At 45.0% G+C, this 16,324-nt stretch overlaps 2 non-coding genes across 2 annotated transcripts; both read right to left on the bottom strand.

The window, feature by feature from the left end:
• Positions 1 to 7,175: 7,175 nt before the first annotated feature.
• On the bottom strand, positions 7,176 to 7,248 carry trnak-uuu. Its single transcript has one exon. It is a non-coding gene; the product is annotated as a tRNA-Lys (tRNA).
• A 7,858-nt stretch (positions 7,249 to 15,106) lies between these two features.
• trnak-uuu lies at positions 15,107 to 15,179 on the bottom strand. The gene has a single exon. It is a non-coding gene; the product is annotated as a tRNA-Lys (tRNA).
• Between the last annotated feature and the right edge of the window lie 1,145 nt (positions 15,180 to 16,324).

Here is a 16,324-nt window from a genome sequence, read left to right on the forward strand (position 1 = left end):
AAGAAAAATTCATTAATGCAAGTAATAAGTTTGGATTTAGAAGTGTCTCGGTGCTGTCAGAGCCCTGACTTAGTTGGTTAAAATGCCTGTCTACTAAGCAGGAAATCCTAATTCTCCATATATTAAAATCTATGTTCTCCTAATGCCTCTACTTTGTGTGAAAATAATTTAATATATCTTCCCCATCTTTACCTGAGAAACCTTTGCAAGTTTTAAAAGTCCATTGTCACTTCTAAACTTCCCTTTGGAAGTCAGCAGCTGAAAAACCAAGTCTCCACTTGCCTCATAAAGTATGTTTTAAATCCAGCCGGTTTACTTCTAAATCCAACCTCACCAGAACCTCTCATGACAACTGCATGAAACTAACACCTTTACAAACACACACACACACACACACGCACACAACTGCAAACATAGATACACAACATTCCTTACAGAATGCCACCATATTCCCAAAACATTTAAACAAAATAACACCCATCATCACAACAGAAACTTTTTTCTCTGGCCTGAAGAATGGGAATATCTATGCCAATCGAGAGCCAAGTCAGGAAGCGTTTTTTAAAAAAAAAAAATCAATAAAAGTCTAGCTGGAAATGTATAACTGCATTCTGAAGAAAAAGTTTGAACCAAAGTAAATTGCGGCATTTGGAAACTGAACACCAAACAGAATGCTCGTTACCAAACTCTTCCTCATCTGAGGGCAGCTTTAGACATTCAACACAGGAAAAGGAACTTGAACTCTGGCCTCAGATTGAATGTTTGACGCTCTACCGACTGAGATATATGGGCTTGCAAAACATGCTTTCACAAAGCAATCGTCAATGTCTTCCAACAGGTATATGCTTCATCTCATTTATACTCTATTACTTTCATTGTTAATGATAGGCTTTATTCATAAGATATCTGAAAGAACATTGCAAAACGTTTCAAAGCGGCCATTACAAAAAGTGCAATCAGATTCCAGATTTCCACATAGAACATGAGGAGCTTGAATACAATCAATGAACATTACAGACATTTCAACACCGTCATTACAGACAGTGCAATGGTATTCAAGTCATCGACATAGACCAAAGTGCACTCTGAGGCACTTCGAAACAGTGGTCATACATTTATTATTCACTGCATGCTTTCACCCTGAGTCGCATTCTCCATTTCTTATAAACCCGCCCACCAAAGGACATTTCCAACACCCGCAGCCCCACTCTCTCCCCTTGTCCTCTCTTTCTTCAGTCGATTCGCTGACACCAACTGCTATGATATATCACCGTGGCAGGGTGTGATGTGGCAACTGTTCAGTGCACTTGTTAGATAAATGTTGGCTGCCACTGACTGGTTCGGCATTTATAGCTCATCTGTGGTCAGGGAGCATTTTAAAGAGTCAACCACATTTCTCATGGGAGCCACGTGTCGGACAAACCAGGTGAGAACAGGAGGTTTCCTTCCCAAAAGGGCATCAGTGCACCAAATGGGTTTCATGACACTGGTTTGATGGTCACCATAGATTTTTAATTCCAGGTATTTATTGAACTTAAATTCCAACATCTGATGAACTCGGGTCCCCAAATCGATAACCTGGGCCGCTGGATGACCAGTCTGGTCACAGTACCACGAGACCACATGCTCCCCAAAATCCTGCACTGAGCCCCTCAATATTTTGAAGGCTGAGGTTAGTGCAGGAGCGACATTCAGTTCCAGGAATGACAGCAGGAAGTCACAAATCGACGGGGAGGAGGAGGGAGTTTGGGTGTGGTGGAGGGGGGGGGGGGGTGGGGTGGGGGGGGCTGTGTCCAATTGCGGATAATGATAACGACATCATTTGTTCTTGGTGGCGGGAAAGTGTGATGTCACACGCCGTGAAAGCAAGAAGGCGAATTCTGTGTCACTCTCTAAGTTGTGGCGATGACATATTGCAGGGCTGTTAATCGATTTGTAAATCCAAGACCTTCACATGTTTGTGTTCCCACCTCCCCTCATATCTGACGGTTTGCACTCATGCTGATCATTTAGTCCTTGCATGTGCAAGGGAGCTTCGGTCTCAGTTCCTGCCACCACCTGGACGTTCAGGAAGGCTCCTTACTCTTGTACATTAGGAAGACTATTACGTTTTTTCATTGGATGTGGGCTTCGCTGGCTGGGCCACCATTTATTGCCCATCACTAGTTGCCCCTTTGGGAAGCTGCTGGTGAGCTGGCTTCTTGAACCACTGCAGTCCCACCAGGTACACTCAGCACTGGACTTTACCCTGGACTATGTTGAGTTTGCATTTCTCTGTACTGACTATACAGTCTTGAAGGGTTCTATCGGGTGGAAATTTGCACCTGAACTGCTGATACTTTCCCCTTCGCTGCGTTGTTGAAACTGATCAATCTGAGATAGGTTTTGGGGCTCTCGGCATCTCCTGACCACTGAACGGGCTCTTGAGCCAACTGAACCATGAGCGCTGATCTCAGGCTGAAGCATCAGAAAGCAATTTCACCCATTGTATCCAAGAATATCACGGCACCAAACCAGGGGTGGAGAGAGAGGGGGAGGGGAAGAAGGGGAAGAGGTGAGGTTGAGGGGGTGAGTGGGAGGGAGAGGTGCAGAGTGGGAGTGGCTTTGGAGAGGGGAATGTGTAGAAGGGGTAGGGGAGAGGGAGGGAACAGGAGAGGGGAGAGGGAAAGTGAGAGGTTAGAGAGTGAGAGGGAGGGTACGGGGGACAATGGTAGGGGAGATGGAAGGAACAGGAGCGGAGAGAGGGGAAGGGTGAGGAGAGAGGGTGAGAGGGAGGGGAGGGGGTGGGGTGAGGTGGGGAGAGGGGGATAGGCAAGGAGGTGTGCTCGATGACAATGTGGGTGAGAATTTTGATTGAAAATGGCTGTCCGAGTGCACAGATGCTTGTGAATCTTTTGAATTCTGGACATGGGAGGGCGGTAAGTGCCAGTTCAGTACATTAAGGTAAGTGATGGCGAAATCGATGTCATTTTCATGTTGTGAGTTGGTTGAGAGAAAGTGTGTTCCCGTCGCCCTGGAAGGATGGAAGCGATTTCCGAGTAACTTTAATTGTGAGAACTGTAACCTTCTGGGTAATAAACAGATTGGACTGGGCAAGGTGTCAATTAAAAGACTGGACATTGTCCCCTTCCCCACGCTTCCCTGAGCAGCATGTTTAATAATATTAATCATTCAATCCTTCCGTGTGGGAACTCGCTCTCGCAACCCAATGTGTTCCTTGGGGCTGTAGGTCAGGGACAGGGTTAAACCCACCAGTAGCATTTAGGCACACGGGCTGAAAGGTAACTCACACCTTCCGGTGGTTTGTCTTTTCCCTGTTTGTCCGGACCTCATTTTCACTGATTTGTGAATGGAAGAGACTGCGCCAGAATGCCTGGTGTTCAGGACACTGGCGGTTCAGAGTGAAGCCCTCGCTGGGATTTGGGGATTACGGCTCGGCGGAGATTGGCTTTCCGGGTCACAATTGCATTGACAGGTGCTTTTAAATCATGAACTCTAAATATCTCCCATGGCAACATTGGGAGAGGCGCATTGAGGGAGCAGATGGAAGGAAACAAGTCAAGGGAGAAATGGCTTTGGTGCCGCTTTATGTTTGTGAAGAATTGACATGTTTGTGGATGGACGAGTTGGTTTTAATCACAGAAAGAGAAAGGAAGCCAAGCTGCTGGGTTCCACGGGGACGCGGTCAACTCCAAGGGGAAAAGCAAGATCAGTAGGAATATGATCTTCATTAATAGATCGCAACCCCCACAGCCTCACCACATCGGAGAACCATTTACAGTGAAGGGCGGAGTTTGAAACAACGGGTGCAGTGTGGAATTGATAGAGAAAATGGGGATAGACGGGGGAAGGGGTGAAATTCTACAAGGGGGAGGGGGTTGGTCAAGGGCTTCTCCCCTGTTCTCATGTATCCTGAGCGTGGCTGGCACAAAGCAGTTGTGGCCTTCCCCAGAGGATTGATGTATTTTTCTAACAAAACTCGTGTTAAAAGTTCAACGCGTTCGTAATTCGAACACGCGAATCAATGAAGGAGCAATTGTCACATCAAACGGCTGTGTGGAATACCGAGGATTGGGGACAGGAAGAAGATTTCTCTAAAGAAGGGATTGGGTCTGCATATGGTGGAAATGGTCTGTTACGGGCGGATTTCTGGGAATGAAATGCAATATATGGGGAAGACGTGATATCTTTCGATAGACACTGAAGCTCAGTTCCCGAGCTCGGTTGCGAGAGTATTCGACTTTACATTAGAGTTTTCTGGGTTCAAATATCTTTTTGTGTGATACATTCAGCTCCACGTATTCAACTCGTGTGAACCACAACAGTGTAAGTGCTGACGCTGAGATTCTTGCTGTCTGAATGCAATAGACTGAGATGTGTTTCAGAATGTATTCACAACCGTACATATTCACCAAGTCTTCATAGCTTTTTTTTAATTTGAAAACCATGTTGATTATTTCCGGCGACCCTTTCTGTCAGATAAAAGTACATCCTGACTTGGTCACTGATTGGCCTAGATCTTCCCATTCTTCACCACATATGAATAGCAGAAGTAGACCTTTCGGCAACTCGAGCCTATTCCCCATTCAATACTATCATGGCTCTGACCTGTTTGTGCTTTGAGTTCCAAAATCTGATCTCCCCTCCGAACTCCCCGTGACCATTGATTCCCTTCCTAACATGAATCTATCTACTCTGAAGAAGCGTCATACGGACACGAAACGTTAACTCTCTTTTTCCCTTCACAGATGCTGTTAGACCAGCTGAGCTTTTCCAGCATTTTCTGTTTTTGATTCAGATTTCCAAAATCCACAGTGTTTGCTTTTATACAACAATCTATCTCCCTTCGCCTTACAAATATTCATTGACCCACGCCTCCAGCGCCTTCTGAGACAGAGATTTCCAAAGTTGCACAAACGTCAGAGAAAAAAAAAATCTCCTCTTCTCTGTTCTGAAACGGGCGACCCCAGATTTTATCAAGCTGAAATACTTTCTCCATGTTTAACCTGTTTAACGCTATGGATATCTCTGCCTACCTTTCATTTTAAAATACTGGAGACAACAGGAGGCTGCAATTTGCAAACTGTCCGGTGAATTAACCGATTACAAACCGGAAAACTGCTGCTGAATCTGCACTCCTTCCACCCCAGCTCAACATCATCCCACTTGTTGCTCTGATGAGTGTCTTTGAGAATATCAGAAATGGGAGCAGGAGTAGCCTCTCCTGGCCTTCAGGCCTGTTCCTACATTCAATATCTTCATCAATCATCCTTTGTCTCAAATGTACTTTCTTGATCAGTCTTCGTATCCCTCTAACCTGACAGGAAACTGACTTGAATATAATCAGCGAGCATCCGCAGTTCTCCCGTGCCCAGAAACCAGAAGATTGAGCGTCCTTTGTATTAAGCACTGATACTTCAGTCGCTAGAGCATCAGGCTTTTAATCTGAGGTTCCAGGGTTCAAGACCTGGTTCGGGCGGTAGTCCATCTCACTTCAAAGGTGGAGCTTTAAGCATGTGATGCTGGATTTCCCCAAGTAAAGGCTATGGGTATCCTTTAAAAAGTAGGTCGAAGGTCGTCAAAGTGCTGCTACTATTTATTTCTGCCAATGTCTTCTACATTTGCAGATACTTTTGTAAACACTGCGCCCTGTCTGGAGCCTTGATTGGTCCAGACCTTTCTGTTCTGCAGGACAGGCTGAATAAGATTCTCCCCATTTCACAACGTTAACACCAAAGTCATCTCCATCAGTCTGCTCTTCATTGTAACACATTCCAGACAATCGGAGCCCGCAGTTTGCAAACTATATTCCTGATTAATCCACTAAAAATCAGAATTTGCTCTCTTTCTGCTCCGAAGTCAATGTAAACCTGCTTGTTGTTCGGATCCGTGTCTGTAAGGATTTCAGAAACGGGAGCAGGAGCAGCATCTGCTGCCCTTCAGGGCTGCTCCAACATTTAATATGGTCATAATGCATCTCCTACCTCAATGTCCCCTTCCTCAAGTGTACTCATGTCCATTGGCTCTGAAATATCGACCTCAGTCTCGATTGTAATCAGCGAGCATGCGCAGTTCTCCCCTGTCTAGAATTCAGAAGGTTCACAAGACTTTGAATGAAAACATTTTCCTCGTCTCGGTGTTAATGACCGACGCTTGTTCTGAGACTCTGACAGCCAGTGCCACAGTCCCCAGCGACTTTCCTTTCATCAACTTACCTTCCAAAATTGTCTTCATTCAAGGGCTTTTGCAGATTTTGAATTTTAGACCCGGGGAACTGCACTGATTCTATTCAGGAAAGATTTGGATATTTCGCTGTGTCCGGTCAGAACAAAGGGAAATAAGGACAGTTCAGGAAGGTGACGTTTACAGACAAGTTGAGACATGACCATATTAAACGTTGGAGCAGTCCTGAAGGCCAGTGGATGATACTCCTGCCCCTGTTTCTAATAATCTTACAATCATCAGAGCAACACCTGCATTGAATTGAACTGGGGTGGGAGAATTGCAGATTCAGCAGCACCATTCCGCTTTTTAATGGGTTCATTAGGAGCACGGTTTGCATAAATATTGTTCCTATTGTCTTGAACTCAGACGGATGATAATTGGACCTATAGCGGTCTCTTTAGTGTAATAAAAGTTAAAGCGAGAACTTTCCCTTTTGCGGAGCCTGAAGAATGGGAATATCACAGCCAATCAAGAGGCAAGCCTAAAAGCAGTAAAAAAAAACGCTAGCGGGAAAAATGTAACAACATTCTGAAAGAGAGAGAAAAGCATTGGAGCTACGCAAACCGAGACAAGGTATAAAGATTGAGACTCTGAAGCCATTTCTGAATCGGTTAAGGTCAGGAAGAAAACTCGGCGGGAACTATTTGCTTTTCAGTGTCTCACTGGTGGCCGAAAACTTGGTCAATTATTATGACACTGCCAATGGTAAATTCTGACTTGGTCAAATCCTAATAAAACAGAAAATGCTGGTTAAACTCACCAGTTCTTGCAGCATCTGCGGAGAGAGAAACAGAGTTAACGATTCGAGTCCCAATGACCTTCTTCAGGTAAGAAAACTCAGATTTAACAGAACTCGGGCAAAACACAAGCTGCGTAGTCGCATTCAGAGTGAGTTCCTTGCAGTTCTGCGTTCTTTTAGCCAGCCTTGAGACTGACAGGCTAGACGAAAACGCCCGAACAGAGACTTGAACCCTGGACCCTCAGATTAAAAGTCTGATGCTCTACCGACTGAGCTATCCGGGCTTCAGGTGCTCCCTTTCACACAGCGCTCTTCAATGTCTCAGAAACTGTCATTTCACTCTCCCTTTCTTTTATTGTTCATTCCGTTAGAAACAAATCCGCCCTCTGCAGAACACCCGCAGACCGACTCCCTCACTTTGCCTCCTCTTCATCAATCTTCTCACTGCCACCAACTTACTCGCTGTTTCACCATTTTCTACCCACTAGTTTCTGCACGAAGTCCTGAACATGTTGAAGATAATGTTAATTGAGGAGCCCGCACTGAGTTGCAAGAATGACAGCGCGGGGTGCCAAATTAAAGGGGATGGATTTAAGGTTAAGGAAACGACCACATTTGTGCCTGTTGGTGGGAAAGTGTGATGTCATCCACTTTGAAAACAAGAATGTGGATCGGATGTGCTGGCTATAACAGGCATCAGTCTTGTGTCAGCTGGGCAGAGGCAATATAAGATCAAAGTCTGTAAGACTCCCAAATGAGCAAAAGGGCAGTAAACCTCATTATGAATTTGTAAGGCGAACATGCTTTGCCTGGTGTCTGCTCAAAGTCTCTGGGTTGCTGTTGGATAACGGAGGTGAGTTTGAGAATTTGTTAAAAGTTATGGTAGCAGTAATTTGTAGCCATGTGGGTGTGTTTTAAATGTGGTGTAACGTATTAAGATGCTTTATTTTGTTTAATATTTAAAGATCTCTCAAGGACTGGTGGTCTGATTCTTGAATTTAGAGCTGCTTCTCAAACATACCACTTCAAATTATAGGTTGTGACAGTTGTTTAAAGTTTCCTCCGGGATTTTAATTAACTCAGCTGTATCAACTGCGGGGTCATAACAATCAAACTTTTAGCATGTCCTCACTATGTGTCAACAATTCCAAGAGATGTGTTAAGGAAAATTCATTGCTGCAACTGATAAGATTGGATTTAGAAGTGTCTCGGTGCTGTCAGAGCCGTGACTTATGTGGTTAAATTGCCTGCCTACTAAACAGGAAATCCTAATTCTCCAAATATAAAAACCTATGTTCTCCTAACCCCTCGACTCTGAGCCAAAATAATTTCATAAGCTTCCATTTTTTAGCTGTGAAACATTTCCAAGTCGTAAAAGATCCTTGTCACTTCCAAACTCCCCTTTGAAAGTCAGCATCTGAAAAAAAGTCTCCACTTATCTCATAAAGTACATTTTAAACCAACCTATTTACTCGTAAATCCAACCTCATCAGAACTTTTCTTTACAAATGCATGAATCCAACTCCTTTACACTTTTATCCCTCAGTCCTCACAGACAAACTGTCTTTATTAACCTGCCCCAGTTAAATTAATCGTGGGCGCGTACACACACACACACACAGCCATCTCAACATGGTCATTACAGGCAGTCAGACCATGCAACGGTTTTCAAAATTATCGACCTAGATTAAATTACACTCTGAGGTGCTTCAATACAACTGTGATACATGTAGTATTCACTGCATACTTCCAATGTGGGCCGCACTCTGCATCTCCTGCCTTACGAATCCACCCTCGACAGAACATTTCCAACTCCCACAGCCCCACTCTCTTCCTTCGGCTTCCCGTTCATCAAGCATCTCGCTGCCACCAACTGCTCGATATGTCACAGTGGCCACTTCTTAAAAAAATTGTTCGTGGTATGAGGTCTGTCACTGTGTAGGTCAACACTAAAAGCCCACCCTTGTTCAGGGGGCATTTTTGCGAGTCAACCACATTTGTAATGTGGTTCTGGAAGCACAGGTAGGGCCAAGCAGGTGAAGACAGCAGATTTACTTCCCTAATGGACAATAGTGCACCAGATGGGTTTTTATGGTAACGGCTTTATGGTCATCGTTAGATTTTTATTTCCAGATATTTATTGAGCTCAATTTGCAACATCTATTATGGCAGGATATGAACCCGGTGCCCAAAACATTCCTTGGGGTCGCAAGATTACCAATTTTAATGACAAAGCCACAAGACCAGTGCCTCCGGGAAATCGTGCACTGATCCCTGAATGTTTTGAACTTCTTTCAAGAGGCAACATTCAGTTACAGAAATGACATTGGGAAATTGCAAAACGACTGGGGGTGGATTTTGGGTGAAGACAACGACGTCATTTGTCCTTGGGTGGAGGGAAACTGTGATATCACCCACCTTGAAAGCAAAAAAGTGAAATCGGTGTCACTCACTAAATTGTGGCAATGACATATTTCAGGGCACCCCCCATGCCTTGTGTGAAGGGTTTGCACTCAAACTGATCATTCAGCCCATCCCTGTGGGTGGGGATTTGACCTCAGTTCCCACCACCACCTGGTCATCCAAGATAACTCTTTACATCTGTACATCAGTGACACTAATAAGTTTCTTTTCAATTCAATCACAGGATGTGGTCTTCACTGCTGGGCCAGCATTTATTGCCGATCCCTAGTTGCCTCTTGAGAAGGTGCTAGTGAGCTGCCTTCTTGAACCACTGCAGTCCCGCCAGGTACATTTAGCACTGAAATTTATGATGGATCATTTTGAGTTTTTATATACCCTGCGCTGACCACACAGGATAGAAGGTTTGTATCGCATGGAAATGAGCACCTCAGCTGCTGATACTCTCCACTTTGCTGGGAATTTGAAGCCCATCAACGGGACATAAGTTGAGGGGGATCTGGAAAGGGGAGGCGGGACAGTTGGGGAGGTGTGGGAGGTGAGAATAGGGGTAGGGGTAAGAGATAGTTTGAAAGGGACGGGGAAGGATAGAGGTGGTGGGGAGGGGGAGATGTGAGGGGTTTCTTGAAGGAGGCAAGGGGGAGGGGAGACAGGGAGCAGAGAGGAGGAAGAGGTGAGAGGGGGAAGAGGGGAGGAGGAGTGTTCCATGAAAATGTGAATGAGAATATTCATTTGAGGCGGCTGTCCGAACGCACAGATGCCTCTGAATCTTTTGAATTCTGGACATGGGAGGACAGTGCTCAGTATATTCATGATCGGGACCATTAATTTCTCGCGGTTTTTTGAGAATCAAAGGATATGAGGACGATTCAGGAAGGGTTGAGTCAAGTAGGAAATGAACTGTGGACTCACTGAACATTTGGGCAGCCGAGAAATTCACTACCTGCTACACCTGCCCCTGTTATTCTGACAGGCACCAGTCAGGGCTCCCACCAGGATTATATCTACCTCCGAGAGTCAGCAGGAACAGAGGACCCAAGGAGCATCCGCGCTCCTTTGTGTCTAAATAGAGTAAAATGTGAACATTGTGGCTCCCATTCTGTTGAGTGTAGAAGCAGGAATTATGCTCTGATCGAGCTGTTTCAGGTGTTCCAACAGTTTGTTACGGGAGGACTATTTCAGCCTGGCATGTCCCAGTCTCAGCCGTTTTCAGGCACTGTACCGACTAAGCTCCCGGGGCTCCCTCAGATTCTCTCCCCCGCCTCTGCGATCTCCACGGTCTCACAACAGAACCACCCGCCCTCCTCACATTCTCCAGTCGCAATCCACCCTCTACAGGTCATTCCCTTCCAACACAGACTGACTGCCTCCCTTCATCTCGTCTTGCACCCAAACAACGACTGGATCCTGTCACAGCAGCGGGCAATATGACAAAAGCTGTTTCCCTCTCGTTTCTGCTTTGGGCCTTTAGAATATTGAAGACGACGTGAAACATGGAAAGACATGAAGTTGACTGAGGTGGAAATCGATGTTATTTTCTTGTTGCTAGTTGATTGTGAGAAAGTGTGTTCCCATCTCCCTGGATAGATTAAAGCGAATTCTGAGTAACTTTATAAATTGTGAAAACTGTAACCTTCTGGGTAATAAATAGACTGGACTGGGCAAGGTGTTCATTAAAAGGCTGGACATTGTCCCCTTTCCCACGCTTTCCTGAGCAGCGTGTTTTATAATATTAATCATTCAATTTTTCCGTGTGGGAACTTGCTCTCACAACCCAATGTTTGTCCTGGGGCTGTAGGTCAGGGACAGGGTTAAACCCACCAGTAGCATTTAGGCACATGGGCTGAAAGGTAACTCACACCTTCCTGTGGCTTGTTTTTTTCCCTTTTTGTCCGGACCTCGTTTTCACTGATTTGTGAATGGAAGAGACTGCGCCAGACTGTCTGGTGCCCAGAACACTGGCAATTCAGTGTGAAGCCCTCGGTGGGATCTGGGGATAACGGCCCGGCAGAGATTGGATTACCAGGTCTCAATTGCATTGACAGGCGCTTTGAAACCGTGAACTCTAAATATCACCATTGGCGAGGTTGGGACAAGCGCATTGAGGGAGCAGATGGAAGGAAACAAGTCAAGGGTGAAGTGCCACAGGAGCCGGTTTATTTTTGTGAAGAATTGACGTATTTGTGGATGGACACGCTGGTTTTAATCACAAAAAGATAAAGGAAGCCAAGCTGCTGGGTTCCGGGGTCAACTCAAAGGGCAAAAGGGAGCTCAGTAGGAATATGATCTTCATTAACAGATCGCAACCCCCATGGCCTCACCATGTCGGAGAACCATTTACAGTGAAGGGCGGAGATTGAAACACGGGCGCAATGTGGAATTGATAGAGACAATGGGGGTAGACTGGGGAAGGGGTGAGATTGTCCGAGGGGGAGGGTTGAGCAAGGGGTTGTCCCCTGTTCTCATGTATCCTGGGCGTGGCTGGCACAAAGCAGTTTCTGCAAAGTGGCTTCCCCAGCGGATTGATGTATTTTTCTGACAAAACTCGTTTTTAAAGTGCAACTCCTTCGGAATTCCAACAGGAGAATCATTGAAAGAGCAGTTGTCACATCACACGGCTGTGTGGAATAGCGAGGTTTGGGGACAGGAAGAAGATTTCTCTAGAGAAGGGATTGGGTCAGCGTGTGGTGGAAATGGTTTGTGGCGGGCGGATTTCTGGGAATGAAATGCAATATATGGGGAAAATGTGCTATCTTTTGATAAACACTGAAGCTCATTTCCCGAGATCTGTTGCGAGAGGAGTCGACTTTACGTTTGAGTTTTCTGGGTTCAAATCCCTTTATGGGTGATCCATTCAGTTCCATGTATTCAACTCGTGTGAACCGCCGCAGTGTAAGATGAGATTCTTGCTGTCTGAATGCAATAGACTGAGATGTGTTTCAGAATCTACTCACAGCGGCACATATTCGCCAAGTCTTCATTTCTTTTATTTTTTATTTGAAAACCATGTTGATTATTTCTGGCGACCCTTTCTGTCAGATAAAAGTACATCCTGACTTGGCCACTGATTGGCCTAGATCTTCCCATTCTTCACCACATATGAAAGGCAGAAGTAGACTTTTCGGCACCTCGAGCCTATTCTCCATTCAATACCATCATGGCTCTGATCTGTCTGTGCTTTGAGTTCCACAATCTGATCTCCCCTCCGAACTCCCCGTAACCATTGATTTCCTTCCTAACATGAATGTATCTACTCTGAAGAACAGTCATACGGACTCGAAACGTTAACTCGGTTCTTCTCTTCACAGATGCTGTTAGACCTGCTGAGATTTTCCAGCATTTTCTGTTTTTGATTCATATTTCCAAAATCCGCAGTGTTTGCTTTAATACAACAATCCAGCTCCCTCTGCCTTACAAATATTCATTGACCCCCGCCTCCAGCGCCTTCTGAGACAGAGATTTCCAAAGTTGCACAAACCTCAGAGAAAAAAAATTCTCCTCTTCTCTGTTCTGAAACGGGCGACCCCAGATTTTAACAAACTGAAATAATTTCTCCATGTTTAACCTTTTTAACGCTATGGATATCTCCGCCCACCTTTCATTTCAACATACCGGAGACTACAGGAGGTCCCGATTTGCAACCTTTCCGGTGAATTAACCGATTATAAAGCAGAAAGCTGCTGCTGAATCTGCACTCCTTCCACCCCAGCTCAACATCATCCCACTTGTTGCTCTGATGAGTGTCTCTGAGAATATCAGAAATGGGAGTAGGAGTGGGCTCTCCTGGCCTTCAGGAATGCTCCTACATTCAATATCTTCATCAATCATCCTTTGTCTCAAATGTACTTTCTTGATCAGTCTTCATATCCCTCTGACCTGACAGGACCCAGAAAAATACCTGCACTGACTTGTATCTAATCAGCGAGCAACCGCAGTTCACCCGTGCCCAGAAACCAGAAGACTGAGCGCATTATCCCCTGATAGTTCAGCCGGTAGAACATCAGACTTTTAATCTGATGTTCCTGAATTGAAATCCCTGTTCGGGCGCTAGTCCATCTCACTTCAAAGGCCGAACTTTAAGCTTGTGATGCTGTATTTCCCCAAGTAGAGGCTATGGGTATTCTTTAAACTGGCGGTCGAAGGGCGTCAATGTGCTGCTACTATTTATTTCTGCCAATATGTTCTTAAATTTGCAGATAATTTTGTAAGCACTGCTCCCTGACTGGAGCCTTGTTTGGTCCAGACCTTTCTGTTCAGGACAGGCTGAAAAAGTTTCTCCCCAATTCAAAACTTTAACACCAAAGGCATCTCCTTCAGTCTGCTCTTCATTGTAACAAATTCCAGACAATCGGAGCCCGCAGTTTGCAAATTATATTCCCGATTAATCCACTAAAAATCAGAATTTGCTCTCTTTCTGCTCCGAGGTCATTGTAAACCTGCTTGTTGTTCAGATCCGTGTCTGTAAGGATTTCAGAATCAGGAGCAGGAGCAGCATCTGCTGCCCCTTCAGGGTTGCTGCAACATTTAATATGGCCATAATGCATCTCCTACCTCAATGTCCCCTTCTTCAAGTGTACTCATGTCCATTTGCTCTGAAATATCGACCTCAGTCTCGATTGTAATCAGCGATCATGCACAGTTCTCCCCTGTCTAGAATTCAGAAGGTTCACAAGACTTTGAATGAAAACATTTTCCTTGTCTCGGTGTTAATGACTGACGCTTGTTCTGAGACTCTGACAGCCAGTGCCACAGTCCCCAGCGACTGTCCTTTCATCACCTTACCTTCCAAAATCTCTTCATTCAAGGGCTTTTGCAGGTTTTGAATTCTAGACACGACGGAACTGCACTATTTCTATTCAGGATAGATTATCATATTTTTCTGTGTCCTGTGAATCAAAGAGACATGAGGACAGTTCAGGAAGGTGACAAGATAAGCCATGACCATATTAAACGTTGGATCAGTCCTGAATGCCAGTGGATGCTACTTCTGCCCATGCTTCTGAAATTCTTTCACCCATCAGAGGCACATCTGTATTGTATTGACCTGGGGTGGAAGAATTGCAGATTCAACAGCACCATTCCGCTTTCTAATGGGTTAATTAGGAGCACAATTTGCATAATGCTTCTTGCTATTGGCGTCAGACGGATGATGATTGCACCTATCGCGGTCTCTTTAGTGTAATAAAGGTTAAATACCGAGAAAGCTCCCTTTCCCCGAGCCTGAAGAATGCTAATATCTTGGCCAATCAAGAGCCAAGTATGAAAGCAGTAAAAAAAAACGCGAGTCTAGCAACATTCTGAAAGAGAGAGAAAACCATTGAAGCTACTCAAACCGAGACAAGGTATTAAGATTGAGACTCTGAAGCTATTTCTGAATCGGTTAAGGTCAGGAAGAAAACTCGGCGGGAAATATTTGCTTTTCAGTGTCTCACTGGTGGCCGAAAACTTGGTCAATTATTATGACACAGCCAATGGTAAATTCTGACTTGGTCAAATCCTAATAAAACAGAAAATGCTGGTTAAACTCAGCAGTTCTTGCAGCATCTGCGGAGAGAGAAACAGAGTTAACGATTCGAGTCCCGATGACCCTCTTCAGGTAAGGAAACTCATAGATTTAACAGAACTCGGGCAAACCACACGCTGGGTAGTCGCATTCAGAGTGAGTTCCTTGCAGTTCTGCGTTCTTTTAGCCCCCCTTGAAACTGACAGGATATACAACCACGCCCGAACAGGGACTTGAACCCTGGACCCTCAGATTAAAAGTCTGATGCTCTATCGACTGAGCTATCCGGGCTTCAGGTGCTCCCTTTCACACAGCGCTCTTCAATGTCTCAGAAACTGTCATTTCACTCTCCCTTTCGTTTATTGTTCATTCCGTTAGAAACAAATCCGCCCTCTGCAGAACACCCGCAGACCGACTCCCTCACTTTGCCTCCTCTTCATCAATCTTCTCACTGCCACCAACTTACTCGCTATTTCACAGTTTTCCCCCACTCGTTTCTGCACGAAGTCCTGAACATGTTGAAGATAATGTTAATTAAGGAGCCCGCATTGAGTTACAGGAATGACAGCGGGAGGTTCCAAAATGACGGCGAAGGATTTAGGATTAAGAAAACGATCCCATTTGTTCTTGGCGGTGGGAAAGTGGGATGTCATCCACTTTGAAAACAAGAATGCGGATTCGACTCGGTGCAAATGATGTCAATTTCTGCAGCCAAAAATCCAACTTCAGTTTCATTTTGTGAATTATGTTGTAAAATTCCAGCGAAAAGTGCATCCTCTCAAGCGCTTTAAAATGTTCCGTGTTTCCATCTCCTCTCATTCTTCTTGCTTCTATCTGATGTAGAAGTAAAAAGGGAAATGATCGACATGCTCAGCGCGTCAGGCATCATATGTGGCGAGAGAGGGTGACTTTACGCGTCACCTCTCCGGCCTTTCATACCCCGAGTGTCAGGCGGATAAGCACAGGTGGTGGAGAATATGATTCCGGGTGACAGGACGTTGAGAGATGTGACCTGGTGCAGCAGGGCGCGATTTCGTCAATACGGAAATTTGCCATTAAAAATTATACCCTTGTGCGATGTTGAAAGGTTCCCAATTTGCAGCACTGCGCATGCTCTGTACTATTGACGCTGAATTGAAGTTTCCGTGTCTGGGCTCGGACGCTGTTTTCAATCATTGGTGTTACGAAGCTATTAATGTATATAATTGGATTTAACAAAAAAAATGCAGAGTGAGCCTGTGGGTATGTCTCAATTGGCTTAAAGCCAGCTAGCCTGGGAGCTTTGATGTTTACTAGTTTCGAGATGCAAGAGGCAGAGTGCATTTGCATTTCATTGAATGGAGCATTCAAGAAGAGCAGTGAAATATGGCATCTAGCTAGCAGAGAGCGAGCAATATCTTTATATTACTAATAAAATCGGTAATATGAAAGGTGTT

Source organism: Carcharodon carcharias, chromosome 24 (assembly GCF_017639515.1).
Source record: "Carcharodon carcharias isolate sCarCar2 chromosome 24, sCarCar2.pri, whole genome shotgun sequence".
NCBI classification, from domain to species: Eukaryota; Metazoa; Chordata; class Chondrichthyes; order Lamniformes; family Lamnidae; genus Carcharodon; species Carcharodon carcharias.